General features: G+C 45.6%; 1 protein-coding gene across 10 annotated transcripts in view; it reads left to right on the top strand.

Annotated features, from left to right (window-relative positions):
- The window catches only part of CELF4 (CUGBP Elav-like family member 4), an 873,367-nt gene that overhangs the window by 46,393 nt on the left and 810,318 nt on the right, over nt 1–16,656 (top strand). The gene's annotated exons all lie outside the window — the stretch shown is intronic.

Raw genomic sequence — 16,656 nt, 5'->3', positions numbered from 1 at the left:
GCTAATGGCGTGTGGTGGTCTTTGGAAGGGGATGAAAAGCTCTTCCTTGATTTACAGTCTGTCCTTATGGCAGGTGAATGCGAGTTCCCACCCCACCCCCCTGTTTGATAAGGACTGGGACTGGAAGGCATGTCCCACGGCCTTCCTCAAAGCATATTTCCCTCTTTTATAAGCCTCTTCAAGGCCTGATTTTTAAATCCAGTCTGACAAGAAGCACTTAAGAGCTGCTCCGGTGTACCCGAAGTCTTTGCACAGCCTCAGCATCTGGGTGCCTCTCAGTCCTTAGCACGTTTTACCTTCACAGCATCCTTGTAGGGCAGCACTGGATGCATGGGGGCTGAGGCACAGACCAAGGCCACACAGGCAGTCTGTGGCAGAGCAGAGGATTGAGCCCTGGTCTCCCAATAGCTCAGCTAAATCATCAGTAAAGCCCAAGCTGTCATGGGACTATATGCCCCGTGTAAAGAGCCAGCTACCCCACCACACCCCGGCTTCAGTAGGAACGACTTGCATGCCAGTCTTCAAAGCGTCAGGGCTGCACCCAGGTCTTGGTTACTGTAAAGTGTTGAGCATCTCCTTGAGTCGATAGGTAAATCCCTAGCCCCTGCCAATAGAAGTCCAAACTGGGAATTGCCCATAGAGGGTAGGGCTCAGAGTAAGGAAGGTGGGGGGAGTCCTTATTACAGGACTAGGTTACAATAATCAATGCCAAAGGACGCGTCTTGCACAAATGCTCACCTCTTTCTTTCACCCCCTGCCAGCCTGAGTCAGAGAAAAGCAAACAGATGGGAAACACGATTAGTTGCGGAGTCACCCGAAACCCAAACAGTCTTCCATCACGGGTTCTAGGCCAGAGCACTAATTTATCGCGCGCGCCACGTTACTGGACGCGGCCCCGTGTGCTGGCTCGGCAATAGATCTTGATAAAAAATGTAAGTGATCCGTTATCGCCAGGTTAATGCGCTCTGCAATGCAGCCCTGCCGGCTGGACAGGAACAGCATGACATCAGGACCCGGTGCAAACGGGAGCAGGCCTGGATTTGGTTTCCCGGAGGGAATCGTTTGGGGTTTGGGCATGTTTCTAATTATACGGAGATGACAAAGGCAAGGGATGTGGGGCTGGGAAGCAAAGATGTTAAGGAGCCATTAGTTCAAAGTAATGAAGGGTTTTTTGTTTTTTCCCCTCCCCCACCCCCAACTCCTTCTCCTTCCAGTTCATCCGCCTGATTAGGAGTGTTGATAACCATGAAATTCAGCAGATATTTGCTATTGTTTCATTTCTCAAGAGCTGACAGGGCTGTTCAGATCTGGATGCACTTTGCTGATAACATGGATGAATCAAAAGCCATCTCCCTGGCTGGCACGTGTAGGCTCCGGGGGAGAGAAAATGATAGAGAGAGGGAAGGGGGCACGGGACATCGCACGCAGAGGGAGAGAGATGAGCAGCCTGTCACATGGACCGAGAGGGGAACGCCACAGTGAGGCATTGGATGCTGCGGGAGACGGGCAAAGTATGATGCAGATGGGAGGAGAGCGGCGTGGAGAGCGTATGAGCGCAGCATGCAGCGTACGCATGTGTGCTTGCAAGCACGTGAAAGAGCTGCTTGCGTGGTGTCTTGCACGTGGGGCAGAAGCGTGAACGTGTGAGATGTTCACTGCCCCTCTCGCAGAGGACACCAGGGTGCGTGGTAATGCGAGTGCCAGGGATGGGAGAAGAGATGGGCAGTGGTGTGCGAGAAGAAGGAGCCCCATAGTAGCAGCAGCTGGCACATGAAAAGCAAGGGGGAGACCTCATTGCAAAAGACCTGGAGCCAGCGATACCCCATCCCACTCCCATGGCTCTTCTTCTGAGTCTCTTCCCTCCTGTCCCCATGGACAGCGAGGATAGAGGCTCTCCGCCATGCCCGGCGGCCTGCAGCTGCTCCGTACCGCGCTGGGTTCGGTGTCATGTCCCCATCTCGCCACAGGCACGCTCGCTTGGGTATTTTTAGCAGGGCCTTTGCAATATAAATCCTGTCAGCTTGAGCCCTGCCGGGTATGCTCGGTATAATTTACCTTTTGGTTTAACAAGGAATAGGAGCTGAGTCAGGGATTAAGGTGTGTCAAGTCAACACAAATAAAAAATAAAGCAAGGAAGGATTAGTCAGAGATGAATGCAACACCAGAGCTGGGTGCTAAATGTGAGAGAGGAGAAAGAAGGGAACTGTTTCTCTGAGCCGAGGAAGAAAGGGGGGCAAGCCCCACGTGAGGCTCAGTACCCTAAGGCAGCATTGCCCCGGGGCAGCTGGCGGGGTGGCCATGACCCCACACCTCAGTGAGCCTTTGAGCTGCATCTTCCTTTCGACACAGGGTGAGATCGGGCCGCTCGGAGGGCTTTACACCCTTCTCTTTGTTGATTCACGGAGAGGCCACCCCAGCAAGGTGGCCTATCATGGAGAGAGGATGTTTAGGAAGGGAGCCCAAATGTGAAGCAGTGGTGCTCAACCGGGGTCCCTGGTACCGTGGGGTGCTTTGAGATCCTTTCAAGGGTGCTGCGGGGACCACGCAATGTTGACACTGTTGTGTGTGAAGACATGGTTCATACGAGATTTCAGATAGGACTCCATGAAGACCGTGCTGACCTGTTGGGGTCTTTCTGAGTTCTTTGCAACCAAAGAATCACTCTGTTATTTTTCAATAGTCAAAAAAAAAGGGGAATTAGCATTTTCTTGAGTCTAGAAATGTTGAGAACCACTATTATAAAACTCCCGGCTCGGTGTGTGGTACATTTTCTTCCTCTGGACCCAGTCCACAGAGGAGGCGTTTATTATCTCCCCCCACCACATGCATCACTTCATAGTTGTTGGGGGCTGGAAGGGACCTAACAGGTCATCGGGTCCAGCCCCCATGCACTTGGGCAGGAAAGACAGCTGGGGTAGGATGACCCCAACAAGATGGGTATCAAGACACTTCATTAGAGTCTTTAGATTAAATAACCTTCTGGAGATCCCTAGTTCAGTCCCAAGCGTGGTGGCCACAGTACTCGTGCCTTACACTGCCACTCCTATAGACAACACCCTCCGTTGGCATAGATCAATATTATTCCAGTGAAGCGAAGACCGTATTCATTTCTTGCTAGGATGGAGGAAGCGCTGGTTTCCCTGTGGTGCCACGAGTTGGAGAAGGGCAGGGGTGGAGGAAGTTGCTATTGCATTGCATGCAAAGCCTATATCATTGCACCTAAAGACTAACCCAATGAAAATCTCAGTCGCACAAAAGCTTTGTATCTGATCCTTCATTGTAAATGTCATATAAAGAAAGGATCTCTCTGATATTTCAAGGAGCAGCAAAGTCTGTGATGACATGCTGGTATCAAGATTTGCATATTTATTATAGATAAGCTGTCAAAATGTATGTTGTCAATTTTACCTTATACTCAGAATTTAATGATGCACATAAAGGACAGAAAATCTTTAATATTAATATTAATATGATTTTAGATTATAAGACTTCATTGTGGATATCAATCACCCAACCCTTAAGGACATGTCACTCAAGTTGATATAGTTTATAGAAAATTAATGTAATCCATTCTGTATGATCTATTACAGGGGTTGGGGGTTGGGAGGCTTGCGTGGGGAGGGGGGTGGAGGGAAGTCCATTATTCCCTTGCTACACTTCAAATAGGTGAACTTCTGTCAGGGCTTTAACCCTTGCTGGGCTGGCCTCTCTGAGCTTCCTTCGCCAAGGCGCCCTGCTTAGTCTTGGACTTGGAGGGGGACTTTTCCTTGCTGAGGGATGTTGCTATTTGTGTAAGTAGATTGTGTTTTATCAGCACCAAGTGCTTCACAGAACTGCTTCGTTATTGTTTGCTGTTGAATTGCTTTCCGGAGAGGGTATCGCAGCTTGCAAGCGTTTTGAAGGGGAAAAATTCCACGCAAAGGAATTGCCTGGGTCACAGTTAGTACATCTCAAGGATTGGGATGCAGATGAACACGGGGAAACTTTGGACTGGAATCCTTGAAAGCTTCCTAGACCTCCTGTACGTACATTCGATGACAGAACAATTTCCCCAGGGGATGCAGTGGAGCCCCCAAAGACGGGCTTAATTTTAGCAGCACCAGGCCGAGCACCGGAGACTGTTGTACAGACATCACGCTGATCAGAACTGGAAATAGGGGCTTTATTTGTCTGCTGCCAGCCGTCTTGTGCAATCCTTTCCATGGGTGCAGAGGCCAGGTCAGCTTTTGCATTGCCTTTGACAAAGATGATACCGTTTGCAAAGCAGTAGGGAAATAAAGGGGCAAGGTGCACCTGAAATGAGGCAGTAGGACCTGTTATTACTGGGACCGCTGGTCAAGTGGAGCTCAGACTTGGATCATGGTAAAGGATGAGAGGCCTTGTGAATAAAGCCCAGGGCTGGAGTTTGGGACAACTGGGCGCAGTTACTAGGTCTGCTGTAAACTTTCTGGGAGAACTCATTCTCTACGCCTTGTTTCCCTGCCTGTGAAACCAGGATGAGGATGCTGCCTTTCTGCCACCCTCTCTCTGTGTTGTCTATTTAGATTGCAAATTCTTTGGAGCAGGGGCCATCTGATATGAACTGGTGCAGCATTTGGTGTGATGGGATACTGGCTTTAGCTGGAAACACTTTGGCCATAACCCACTGATCAGGGTTTTGTGAATTTGTGCAGCATTCATTGCAGTGGGATACTGACTTTGGCTGGAAACATGTTGCTCATAACCCACTGATCAGTGGGTTGTGAATTTGTACAATATTTGGTGCAATGAGATACTGGCTTTGGCTGGAAATGCTTTGGCCATAACCCACTGATCAGCGTATTGGAAACCCCTCCCCCAGGTGCCAGTTCAAAGAGGACGGGGATCTGCAGCACCAGCTCCAGCGGTCCCCAGTACAATCCATTGTGTGTTGGCCAAGAAGATGGTCATCACATAGTCAAAGTACAAATAATCTGCTGCTCTGGGTGACCTTGGGTGTGAGCCACTTCATCGCTTTGCTGTGCTTCCTATCTTCTCCTTGTAGCTTGTTCAGTGGCTTTCTCCCCAAGTGTGTGTAGCATCTCGCACGCTCTGCTGTAATGCGACTATTGGTAAAGGACGGTGCACTCAGACAAGAGGGGGAAATGACTTGGCCTTTCCCATTTCCACTTGTAAGTGTTACAGACTAAACATCGCATGTGACCACCTCGGAGTACTTTTGCTAGATAGGGCAGGGAGCTCTTATAAATATAGAGCAAATGAAAGTTAGGATGGGGAGAACCCTGCCTCTCAGCAAAGAAATCATGAAAACTGGATCGATGGAGCTAGTTACTGCTGGAGTTTATACACATACATACTCTTCTTATCTGGGGAAAAAGACAAAGTTGGTACAGGCTCAATAAATCAAAAATGGGATGGGGAGGAGGAAGGGAATGCAAAGTACTCCAGCCACTTTGCTTCAACAATCTCCCTTCATCGTGACTTTTTCAGGGAGTTGAGTTTGTCTAGTTTTTGTATTGGTGTCTCAGTACTGGTCTGATAGCGGAGGGTGTGGAAATTGCCTTGCATCTTATTTACATGCATAAGCTGGTGGATGAACACCCTGAACATTTTTCATTCTCTTAAGAGTGCAAAAGCTTTCCCAGCCACCTCTGCATTAGCTTTTTTTCTGTACAATGGCAAAATGCTGAATAGGGAGAATCCTTTATTTTATGCCCATGCCTTTAGAGCTACTATGAAAGTGTCCACCCCCACCCCCTTTATGAATCGTATCTATCTTTTCCCTCTTCGTGGTGTTGCATCTAGTAGTGCATCCACTCATCCGCATGCTAGTGCATCTCAGCCACTTCGTCTAGAAGTCTAGGTTAACAATATAAGCAATGAAGTAACCTAGTCGGCTTAACACACGTGCCCTGCTTCTTGTGCATTCGCTCCTAGTTGTATCTGTTTATCTCCTTGTCTCCAATATCTGCTTTTATCTATTAGTGTGTCTTCTTTCCCATGTTTTATCCGTTAATACCTCTTGTTCAGCTGAGGATAAACTCAGTAATAATTGCACTATAAAATGAAGAGTACACTACATGTCTCTTATTGCTCAGGGGTCTGTTAATTGGAATTTATAAAGTTCAATAAACTGTAATCCAATAAGACCTAAACTCTTATTCATTTATCTTAGAGGTAATATCCAGGCTGCCAGCAGCAAGCGGGAAGTGGCTGAGCTGCGAGCATTCATACAAGCACATGCAGAATATATTTGTATTTCGCATCTGCACAGCAAGGCAAGGGTATTTGGAGGCTACCTCCAGCTATGCTGTCTTGTCAAAGCCACACGGGCTCGGGCTGGATCTGTGTCGGGATGGGATGGGAGACCTTTCAGGAAGGCTGTTGGAAGTGGCACTGGTGATTCAGAAGATGGCAGTCTTCCCTCTTGCGTCCTTCCTCTGTTCCTATCCCAGTATGGTGCTCATATGCTGGAAATGCTCCATTTTGGGGGCCGCAATGTTGCTTTTTAAACTTCTGGGACTTACTATCCCACGGCAGGGTGTGTGTTTGTTTTTCTCTCTCGCGTAAGAGCATTATCCCTGACTAAATGCTACCTCCCTAAATATTCATGGCACTTTTGACAAGGTAATGCGACTTTTTTAGGTTCTGGGTTAAAATGCTCATCGTTGGGCGCTGTGTTTCGCCTCGAACATGTCCGTGTTTCAACGGCAAATGAAATCCTTCAGCTCCGCTTTGGTTTTGTTACGTTTTTGGATCCTTCGAGATGAAAGCTGCTCTACAAATGTTAGCGACTGTCATTGCAGTAGATTACATTTACAGATGGTATCTGAGGCTGAAAGTCACCGGATTGCTTCTTGAGTTCAAGCAGAAATAGAAAGCAATGGTGGTGTAGGACCAGACAGTATCATATTTCAAGGTCTTAAAATAAATGGCCTCTTGTTGACTAATATCAGGGCAGATTGAATAGCCATGTATTTCAGTATCAAACAATTATGCATTAGGTAATGTGATCCTGGCGGATATTCCTCCAAATGTATCTCAGTGATAATGCAGCTTAAACAGCAATGTATCAAGCAGACAAGCTAAATAGATAATATGATAAGCAGTTATTGGATGGTGTCTATGCTTGGAAATAAAAAGCATCGGGATTCAGAACTGCCTTCTTCATGGAGCACCTTGCATTATAGGCAAGGCATGGGGTATATAGCCCAGCAACTAGAGGCCAACCTGGCTGGGAATATCCTGCTGGTTGAAAAAATAGCTTTTTCTTGGATGGAAAGTCATTAAAAGTTTGGTTCTCAGCTAAATTATTTGTTTTTTGCTCAAAACACCCCAAAAGTTTAACCAATGCTGTTTAAGCATAGTGCTTCACTTTGAAAGGCTTTCATGTAAAGAATTTAAAAAAAAAAAATTCCTATCTGGATTTTTTATGCATTTATTTATTTATTTTTAATATGGCCATCTCTGATATAGGGTACAAGGTACTTTTCTATTTGGTTAGTAGTACCTGGAGATCCTCTTTTGTTCCCTCAGTAATAGATGTCCTGTCTGAGTAGATTAAGACTTTTATTCATGTTGGATTTGGACAAAACTTTAAGCCAGGCCAAACCCTGCAGTTTCTACCCAGTTTTCATTGAAGTGAAAGTCTGGAGAAGTCAGTAGAAGCAGTCTTTCCCAGCCACCGAGTACGGGCCTCTGATTTCTGCCAAAGATGTAGGCTGTTGATATTCGATGGGTGTCTTGGGAATTTCCAGAGAATTGGATGGTTTTATAACGGAGGCTCTGGACACTATGCCAGCGTGGCTTGGGGCAGGTTACTCTCTCCAGTGTCTCCACAGCTCATCTGTAAGATGGGGACAATGGTCTTGGCCTACCTCACTGCACAGTTCTCTCAATTATGAGCCTGCTAAGTCCAGGGAATGCAATACTGTGGTGGGGCCAGGCGAGTTTGTATAGCCCCCTTGTTGTTCAGCAGCCCCACTTCCGAGTCCAGGGGCTGACCAGCAGTGACCCCCATGGATCACTTGCCTGGAGTACAATATGAGGCGCTCTGTTATGGTGAAGCAGTGTGAAAGCATGGGATCATTTTTTATGAGCTCAGGGGTGCTCATTTCGGAGGTCCTTTTTATTTATTTTTTATTTATTTATGTTGCCCTCCATGCCTATTGAAGGCTGGCAAAGCCTGCACTTTCTGCGTCTGTACAGACATTCAAAAAGCCTGAGCCTGCATTGATTCAATCTTTGCAAGATTGTCTAAGTTGGGTAAATTGAACCGATAGGCCAGGGAACAGACATTCACTTTTGCTTCTGGGAATGCAGCTGCATGCCTGCAGTGACTTGGGCTAGAAGCTGAGGGCATGAGAGTGAGCCCTCTCTTCCCTTCAGGAGTGTCTAGGAGGCTGGAGGGAAGCTAGGAGAGAAACCCTCCAACTTTTCCACCCTCCCTGCTCAAGTTAGGGGGTGGGGGGCACGGCCAGGCCACCAAATATGATTGAGGAGGGGTTTAAACCCCTGGTCTGGCCTGCACGGTTGCCAGCTGGGGTGTGCCTGGAGGGGAAGGGGTAAGCAGCCCTTGCAAGGCTTTTCCCCACTTGCTACTCGAGTGGCGGGGCTGGGGGGCACGGCCAGATGCTGGCCCTGGGCTGGCAGCCTGAGGCGAGTGGGAGTGAGGGGTGCGGGGTTTAAACCAGGCAAGAGGGGTGGGAGGGGAAGCCTGGTAGGAGCTGCTGTGCCCCTGCCAGGCAAACCCTGGCTGGGGTCCCATGCCAGTGAGTGTGTGTTGGGGGCCGGGGGGGATTAAACCTTCCTCCCTCTCCTCTATCTCGGTACGCTGGCCAGGGTCTGCCCATGCTGAAGAAAAACCTGGAGGGATGCTGGGGGACTCCGAGTTGCCTTAAACCAGGAAGGAGTCTGGGACAGAAGTTCCTTAAACTGGTTTGACCTAAATCAGTTAAGCCTGGTACTACATTCAACCAGGTTCATCTTAAATCAGTTTTGAGCATTTTGGCAACAGTTTATAAGCACTGAACTTGTGTTCTGCAACAGGTTTAAACCAGTTTCTGATCCCTTAAACTGGTTTGTGTGCAACTTCTGTCCCTAGCCTATACAATTAAGATCCAGAATGGCAAATGCTGAAAAATAACTGGAGGTGTTAGGTAAGGAAGTATATTTAAATATTCATCTCTCTCTTTCTTTTTTTTTTTTTTCCTGCCTCCCCTTTTTGGCAATGGAAAGCCAATTATCCATAGAAACTGGACTGTCAGATAACACGCCCCTTGTGTAGTCAGTCAAGCAACGTATCAAGTGTAGTAAAATGTTCAATACCTTCCTTTGCTACATCCTTAATATTAGAGTGTAGAGCAGCCTAACTTGGTCCTGATTTAAGAAAAGTCACAGTCTTGATTCCCACTGAACAAGATTAAGCAGGTCCTTAAGTGCTGTACTAAATGGGGATGGTTTCCTGTGTTGGACAATGGGTTGAATTATGGTGTCCTTCACAAGGAGGTTAGCGAAGCCTTGTGGAATGAAGACCAATTGTGATGCATTCACATAATGCACCAGACTTGCTTAAAAATGCTTCTCTGAACAGTGCAATGCAATAGGATGACACTAACTACTTGGTAATTATTAATATTGTTATTTATGCTTCGCGTGGCATCTGTGGTATTTATAGGTGCTATAGAAAAAAATAAAGTTGGCAGTCAGCATCTTTAAAATCACTTAGAAAGTAAAGTGAAAATCACTGCATAAGTGCCATATAGTGATTGCTAATGTTTCGAGGAAGCCTTTCATCCAGGCCGGTCCTAGCTATATAATAAAAATAACTTTGCTTAATATTGAAATGCATCTGTATCTCTGGTGGAACAATGCAGCTATTTCACAGTGCAGTGAAAGCACTGAGTAGTTGAGGGCTGCAAGTAAAGAAGAGCGACCGACCTGAATGCAAAATCAGTGAGACGGTATTATGTTTATAATGTTCATCCTCGTATAATACCTGTATTATACTAGCTACAGTAGAGTGCACAATGTAAGATTATGCATCGTAATCATCGTTTGTGGAGGCCACAACGCGTGATGGGTGCTCCCTGGTGCTAGGCCCCAACATGCGTGATGTCCCTGACAAATGTCATCGCAGTTCGGCAGTATAAAACAACGGAGGTGAGACACTCGAGTTGCACGGTAGCTGCAGAGTGTGGAGGACTCTTTCATGCCAGTAGCAGTCTGGACCTTGGAAGTTTTTTCACCTCCTTTGAAAGACGGTCACTCCAGGAATAGAAACCAAGATTAAAAAAAAAAAACCACAACGAAAAAACCCCTGAAGTTAGACTCTTAGGTCTATATTTAGGCACTTAAATATGCGGCCTGATTTTCAAAGGTACCAAATACACAGCAGCTCCCATTGAAATCAATGGGGGCATCTCTTTGCTCAGCAGTTTTGAAAATCATGCTTTTTTTTTTTTTTTAACCCAGAGCCTTGATTTCTAGTTCTGCAGTGTGTTGAGGTAAGAAGTGCGTGGGCTAGGGTCATAGAGGTTGTTTCTTTTTAATTAGGAGACTTCTTTCTCTTCTCCCCTTAGCCTATGGTAGTTTGCATCAACCCATCTTTCTATCTCTTCAAAACACAATCTTATTTGTGCGGTCAGGGATTACTTTGCTATTTCCGAAGAGGGCCCTATAGAAGTCTTTTGCAGCACTATTAATGTGATGTGCTGTTTGGTTGTCCTGTTGGTTTAGAAATGCATTCATTAAGTTTCTGATTACCGTTTCTTCTCTCTCTCCCTCTCTTAAAAAGCCTTTCACATATTGTACTTCTGAATCTTGTCTCCAGCTGTATTTCTCCTGTATCTGGTAATGTTTAGATGTTGTTGTGGTGTGGTATTTGTTTTTTTTTGGTTTTTTATTTTATTTTTTTGCTTCTGTTGACTGGTTTCTTGAGCTGTGTGTTGCTAGAGAAGTACTGATCTGACTGTTAGTTATGGCTGATGGAAATAACATGTTTTCTGCTGAGAACAATTTGCAAAGGAAAAAAGTTGTGTTTAAATTTCAAGTGAATTTTCCTTTTTTTGTGTGTGGGTGTAACTGCTTCACCATCGCACAGCCAAAACATAATTTGGGAGTGTGTGTGTATGTGTACACAAAACAAATTGAGAAAATTAGGTAAAATCTCCACTAAAATAAAGTTGGTTTTTTTTGCAAGGAAAAACAATACCTCATTTCAGGAATCACTTTTGAAGGAAAACATTTTAAAAAAACAAAACAACCCCCTCCCCCCCCAAACTTTCAATCAGCTCTCCAAGTGCATTTGTCACTAAAATCTAGATCCATTATAGTTCAGTCAATCACTCCCTTTGCCCTTTGCTGAGTTAAGGGTAAACCTGCATAAGAAGCCCCCTCTTGCTCTCCCATTGCAAATGTATAGCCCGGAGGCTTTTGCATAAAGTTTCCAATTGTGTTGATAACGTTGTCAAAGCCGGGCCTGTGCATTCGTGAAGCACATCATCTCTCCAGATATGTCGATTTTCATCCGTGGGGCTGAAGTCTTGCTCTCTGCCTTGGGTGGGGGAGGATATCAACAGGTTAGAGTTGTTCTTGGTTTTGAAAGATGTTTCTGGCTAGATACATGGGGAAATAAATCATTGGTGGAGAAGGTGGAGGGTATAGGGCCTGATAGCAGAGTACCGGGGTCGATGGTCTCTGAACGCTTTGACTCACAAGGGACTTGGATTGTCTTTTTCTGCCAGTTCTTCTTGGGGCCAAAAAACAAAAAGGAGGCTACTGATGTTTTCCCCACATTCCCATTCTTTTTTAGGTAGGCACTTTCAGCTCTGCATAGCCACTGGTGCAGGGGTGCATCTGTTTGCATGGGTCTCGCGCAGCATGCTTCTGAATAAAGCTGGAAAATTGGGGTTTTGTGTCCAAAGACCGAGTAAGACAAACCTCATATGATCCAGCTGCTTAGGGACAGGAGACTGTGGCCATGATGTTAGACACACGGACTTAGAACAGCCCCGCAACACCATTATGATCTTGAATGGGACACAATGTGGATTTGGGGGATTGCCGTATATTAGTCCCCATTTAATTTTGGCTGTATCGTGGTCTGCTAGCTTTGTGTAAGCTTGTTTTCTGTCTCCCTACTAGCGTAGGCCTTGCTGAGATGATCAGAATGATTATTTCCTGAAATAAGGCTTTGGACTTCTTTCTACTGGGGGACCTCCAAAAGGCGTCTGCCCCTTTTTTAGGGACTGGAGGTTGTCTTTTGTTTCCTGTGCAGGACTTTGGCTTTGCCTAGGCTAGTGACTATTTCCTCTCCTCTTATTTTTTAGGATGTGGCTTAACACAAAAAGCATGGCCTTGAAGATGTTTTCTTGAGCTACGTGAATGCTAAGCAGTTTGAGCAGGTGTCCGCGATTTGGAGGAGTTGATTCCCCTGTATAAATGGCATCAGTTTGTCTCTGTTGGCTAGCCAAGTAGATGTTACGGTTCCTCTCTTGTAATGTGTCTGTATTTTCTCCTTCTTTTCTTACATTTTAAGAGAAGGTGAATGAACTACTCGAACCCTTTCCTCTTTTTTTTTAATAGGACATATTATATTTTGCTTGGTGTCAGCAGAGAACAAGGTTGCTTCATGTGGGGAATTGCAAAAGTCGCCTAGCTTTTGCCCCATGTCATTTCCTGGACTCCTTTTGCAAGTCTCCCTCTAGTGTCTTTAAGCATGTACAGTGCTTAGTGTCTTGTGCTCAGTGATTTGATCCAGTCGAACAGCAAGCGAAGGCATTTCAGCTTCACAGGGTTTGGCTCCTGGAAGCAGTTCCAGGGGTATAGCTTGTCCGCGTGCGGGGAAACATCCTGCCCACCCCCGCCCTCCCATCCCCATTTCTGTACACCTGCACGAAACTTACCCTCGACATACCCAGATAATCTGCAACTCAAATCTCTTTTGTGTATCTGGAACAAATTGTGCTGGCCCTTTGCCATGCAATGAAATCACACAGTTTTTCATTACACTCTCAGAAGCCTTAATTAGTGAATAAGGCAGCTGTATTCTCTCAAAAATACATCTATCAGTACAAACTGCTGCTTGATGGTCCAAAATAAAACATGCCAGCATTTCTCTGTGCTCCCAGTCCTTGCAGACCTCACGTGCAGGTAATTTTGGGGGTATTATGTTATGTCTGGCATGGACCTTCAGCATTAAGAAAAGGTCTCTTAAAACCAAATGCCTGTAGTACGTTTTGGTGAGTCGCAGGGAATAGATGTGTGGAAGTGTTTAATTCCTTTCAGTCCTTCCATAGGTGCACACACAGTTGCTTTTATGCCCCTTCTCATAATGAAGTAGGTCAAACACAATTTTATTCTTGAAAAAAGTGGGACAGTGATACTTTTTTCTTTTTTTCTTTCTAAAATGTTTTGGGATTTTACTGAAAATCCCAAATCTGAAAATGTAGTATTTTGGGATGCTTTATAGAGGTGAGAGGGAGACAGAGAAAAATCAGTTTTTGGTGTAAACCCAGAACATTGGAAGGAAGATAGATAATTTCAGTGAATTTTTCCTGCTTTTTTAAAACCTCCTTTTTTTTTTTTTTGCAAATGTTTCCTTCGGAAGAAAACTTTTACCAGCTCATGGGCTGAGAGGTTCACCAATATTAATGGGTTTTGTACTCCCCAAATACCTGAGTGCTGTTCCCATTTGGATTTCTTTGTGTGCCCTCCCTCTGTATCTGGTACAGAGGGAGGGCACATGAAGTGCCTTGGATTACTTTGGATGCTGTGGCCGTCAACAATTGAGGCCTGCATCCCAGAGCAGTTGTGTGATCCAGACTGCCATCCTCTTCCAGCACCTCCTGTGATGAGTACTGAATTAGTGCAAGAGCAGGAGGTACACGGTTATTCAGTGTGGCTCACAAGCAAGATGGATTTGGGGGAATGGCAGTATAGACAGATGACTGAAGGTGGTCATCATGAGGCATAGTCTTAGGTATGAAATCCTAATGGTGCCCCCTTCCCCTTTGGCTTTTTGTGCTTCCTCCCCCATTCATCCACGTTGTGTGCTAGGCCCTTTATTCCTAGGGGCTGTGCAGCCGTGGTACATAAAGAAGGGACGTCTTGAGTCCTTTTGGACTAAACTGCAAATTCAGTGCCCCATACATCTCTTCTTGTCCCACTTGACCTTCTTCATCTGTTCAGCAGTGACAGAAAGCCCAATGCAAAGGACTACTGTTGGCTGAAATAATTTCAATACTTCGTACTTCTAGAAATAATGGAGTGGGGAAACCCTGATGGTATTTTGGTTGTTTTACCGTTTCTTGACCAACTGTAGAGCTGACTGGTATTTGGAAATGTTCATCTTTGTGCACAAGGGAAAATTATGATGGGGGGGACCGCATGAAATAGCTGTGCACTCTCCTCAACATCATGTATGTTTTAGCCCCAGTGAAACTCAGTTTTGATTCTTTTCATGTCTTAGATAAGCCCCCAGCCTGGGTTAAAAGGATTCCCTAGACATTAGGGGCTAGAAAGTACCTTGTGAAATCATCTGCTCCAGCCTCTGCCCAAGGACTTTGGACATCCACGTGAAAGGGATGTTGCATGTGGATTGAGGGTACAAGTTCAGGTTAATTTTTCAGTGAAGACGTGCCCTTGCAAGTCAACACCTTTAATGCCATTGCCCAGGACATAGCTGTGCTAAGAGGCTCGGGGTTTGTGCACAGCTTTAGCACTGGCTTAATTACATTTAATTATTTAATTAAATGTGGAGGAGGGAAATCCCACCAGAATCAAACCAGTGCAACCCTGTACTGTGGCCAGACAGCAGAGGGGCACATCAGGATGGGGGGGAGGCAGTGTGGTGTAGTGAATAGTGCACAGATGGAGACAGAGAAAAACCTGAATTCTTCTCCCAGCTTTTCTATTTAGCAGCAGCGTGACCTGGGGACAAGTCACTTTTTTTCCCCTTCTCAGTGCCTGTGCTCCTTATCTATACGTAGGGATAATGGTACTGACCACCTCAGGAAAGTGCTTTCATATCTACTGATGAAAAGTGCTATATAAGAACTACGTGGTATTGTGATGGTAGCTGGCACTTCTGCTGCCTACCCTGGGCCTATTCTCTGGATAAATAGGATGTCATTCTCCTGGGCTGTCAATCCAGCATCTGTCACTTGTCAGGAGCACTAGATTCAGATGCAAAATTTAAAGATTTAAAAAAAAAAAAGTAAATGTGCAAAGGTCAAAGGAGGATGTAGGGGATGAGACGAGAAGAATTGTATGGTGGGGGGAAGCAGTACACAGAGCACAGCTACCCCGTTTTCATGAGTGGAATAACTGGCTTGTTTGAAGATTTAAGCCTTCAGTTCTCTAACAATGAGAATTCACAGCAAGAGAAGCAGCAAAATGGGGCTGTAATGTCTCTGTATTATTTTTTGAGATGGAAATTTGTAAGCACATCTAAAATTAGAGTTCAGTGGTGGAACAATGAATGCCATCTCTTTGTTCTGTGTGCTCAGAGAATTTTTGATGTTTTTCTCCAGGCCTCCATATATATATATGATGTGTATATACATAGTTATATACACATGCACACACACATACAGATGTTATATTCAAGCACACGCACATGCGCGCACACACGTACACAGATAGAGAAAGCTAGATAGATATAGATGCATATGTGATGTATATCAGTAGATATAAATATATATGCATGTGTAACATTGGGGGGTGTATCTACATATGTATGTACACACGTTTGTATGTAAATAACATTGTGTACCTGTATGTATGTACCTGTGGACATATAAACATATGCATATATTTGTATGTATCGTCGTATATGCCTGTATGCATAGGGACAAATAATTTGTATGTTTTAAAAGAAGCTTTCTTTATTTGTGGTCCAACTATAGACTGAGTTTATCAGCTTTTTGTGAACAGGTAAAGGGGAGCGGGGGGATGCATCTATTTTACAATCTGCCTGACAGACTGAATGCGGGCCCGTTTGCTACCTTGGGCCAAAATTAAAAATATTGCTCATTTTCTTAGAGGGGTAGAAAGAGGGGAATGCACCTTCGTATCTCTACCTATCAGCACTGCAGGGGTCTGGCTGGGGATTAAACACTGAGGATGAGCATTGGGCCGAAATCAGTCTTACCCCATCCTGCCTCTGTGAAAACCCAGCACCTCCCTGTCTGAGACGGCCCCAGTTCATGACGGGTCCCTGCTGGCTCTGCAGGGCTGAGCTGCATCCTGCGATGCACCGGGGTAGATCGGGACCTGGAGGAGCTCTGGCTGTACTCTCACAGTGGTCCACTGAGGCTGTTGCAAGGTGACTGTGAGCGAAGGTATCCATGTGAACCCCTTTGCCTCTGCTCTTGGGGCAGTGCTTGTCCTGCCACGGGTCAAAGTGATGCATGTGAAGCTTGGCCCCATCCAGCTGCCTTCTCTATTCGAGGAGCGAGATTCAGTCTCCAGGGCTGTCCTGAGACCACCTTTCACCGGAACAGGCTGCCCATTTAACTGAGCATGGATGGGAACCAATGCACTTTTTAAAATCCTTCTTCACCCCCTCTTTTCCCAACTTGCCACGTCAGTATTTTGTTGCCATGGCGGCAGTAATTACTCCAGGAGATGTGGCTGAAGCTACCATCAGTCTCACCTCCCACCTGGGGAGCCGGT

The sequence above is a fragment of the Crocodylus siamensis genome, chromosome 3, assembly GCF_052110815.1.
Source record: "Crocodylus siamensis isolate JL-2025a chromosome 3, ASM5211081v1, whole genome shotgun sequence".
NCBI lineage: Eukaryota > Metazoa > Chordata > Crocodylia > Crocodylidae > Crocodylus > Crocodylus siamensis.
Note: the sequence above shows the minus strand (reverse complement) of the source record. Positions and strands in the feature narration are given on the sequence as shown.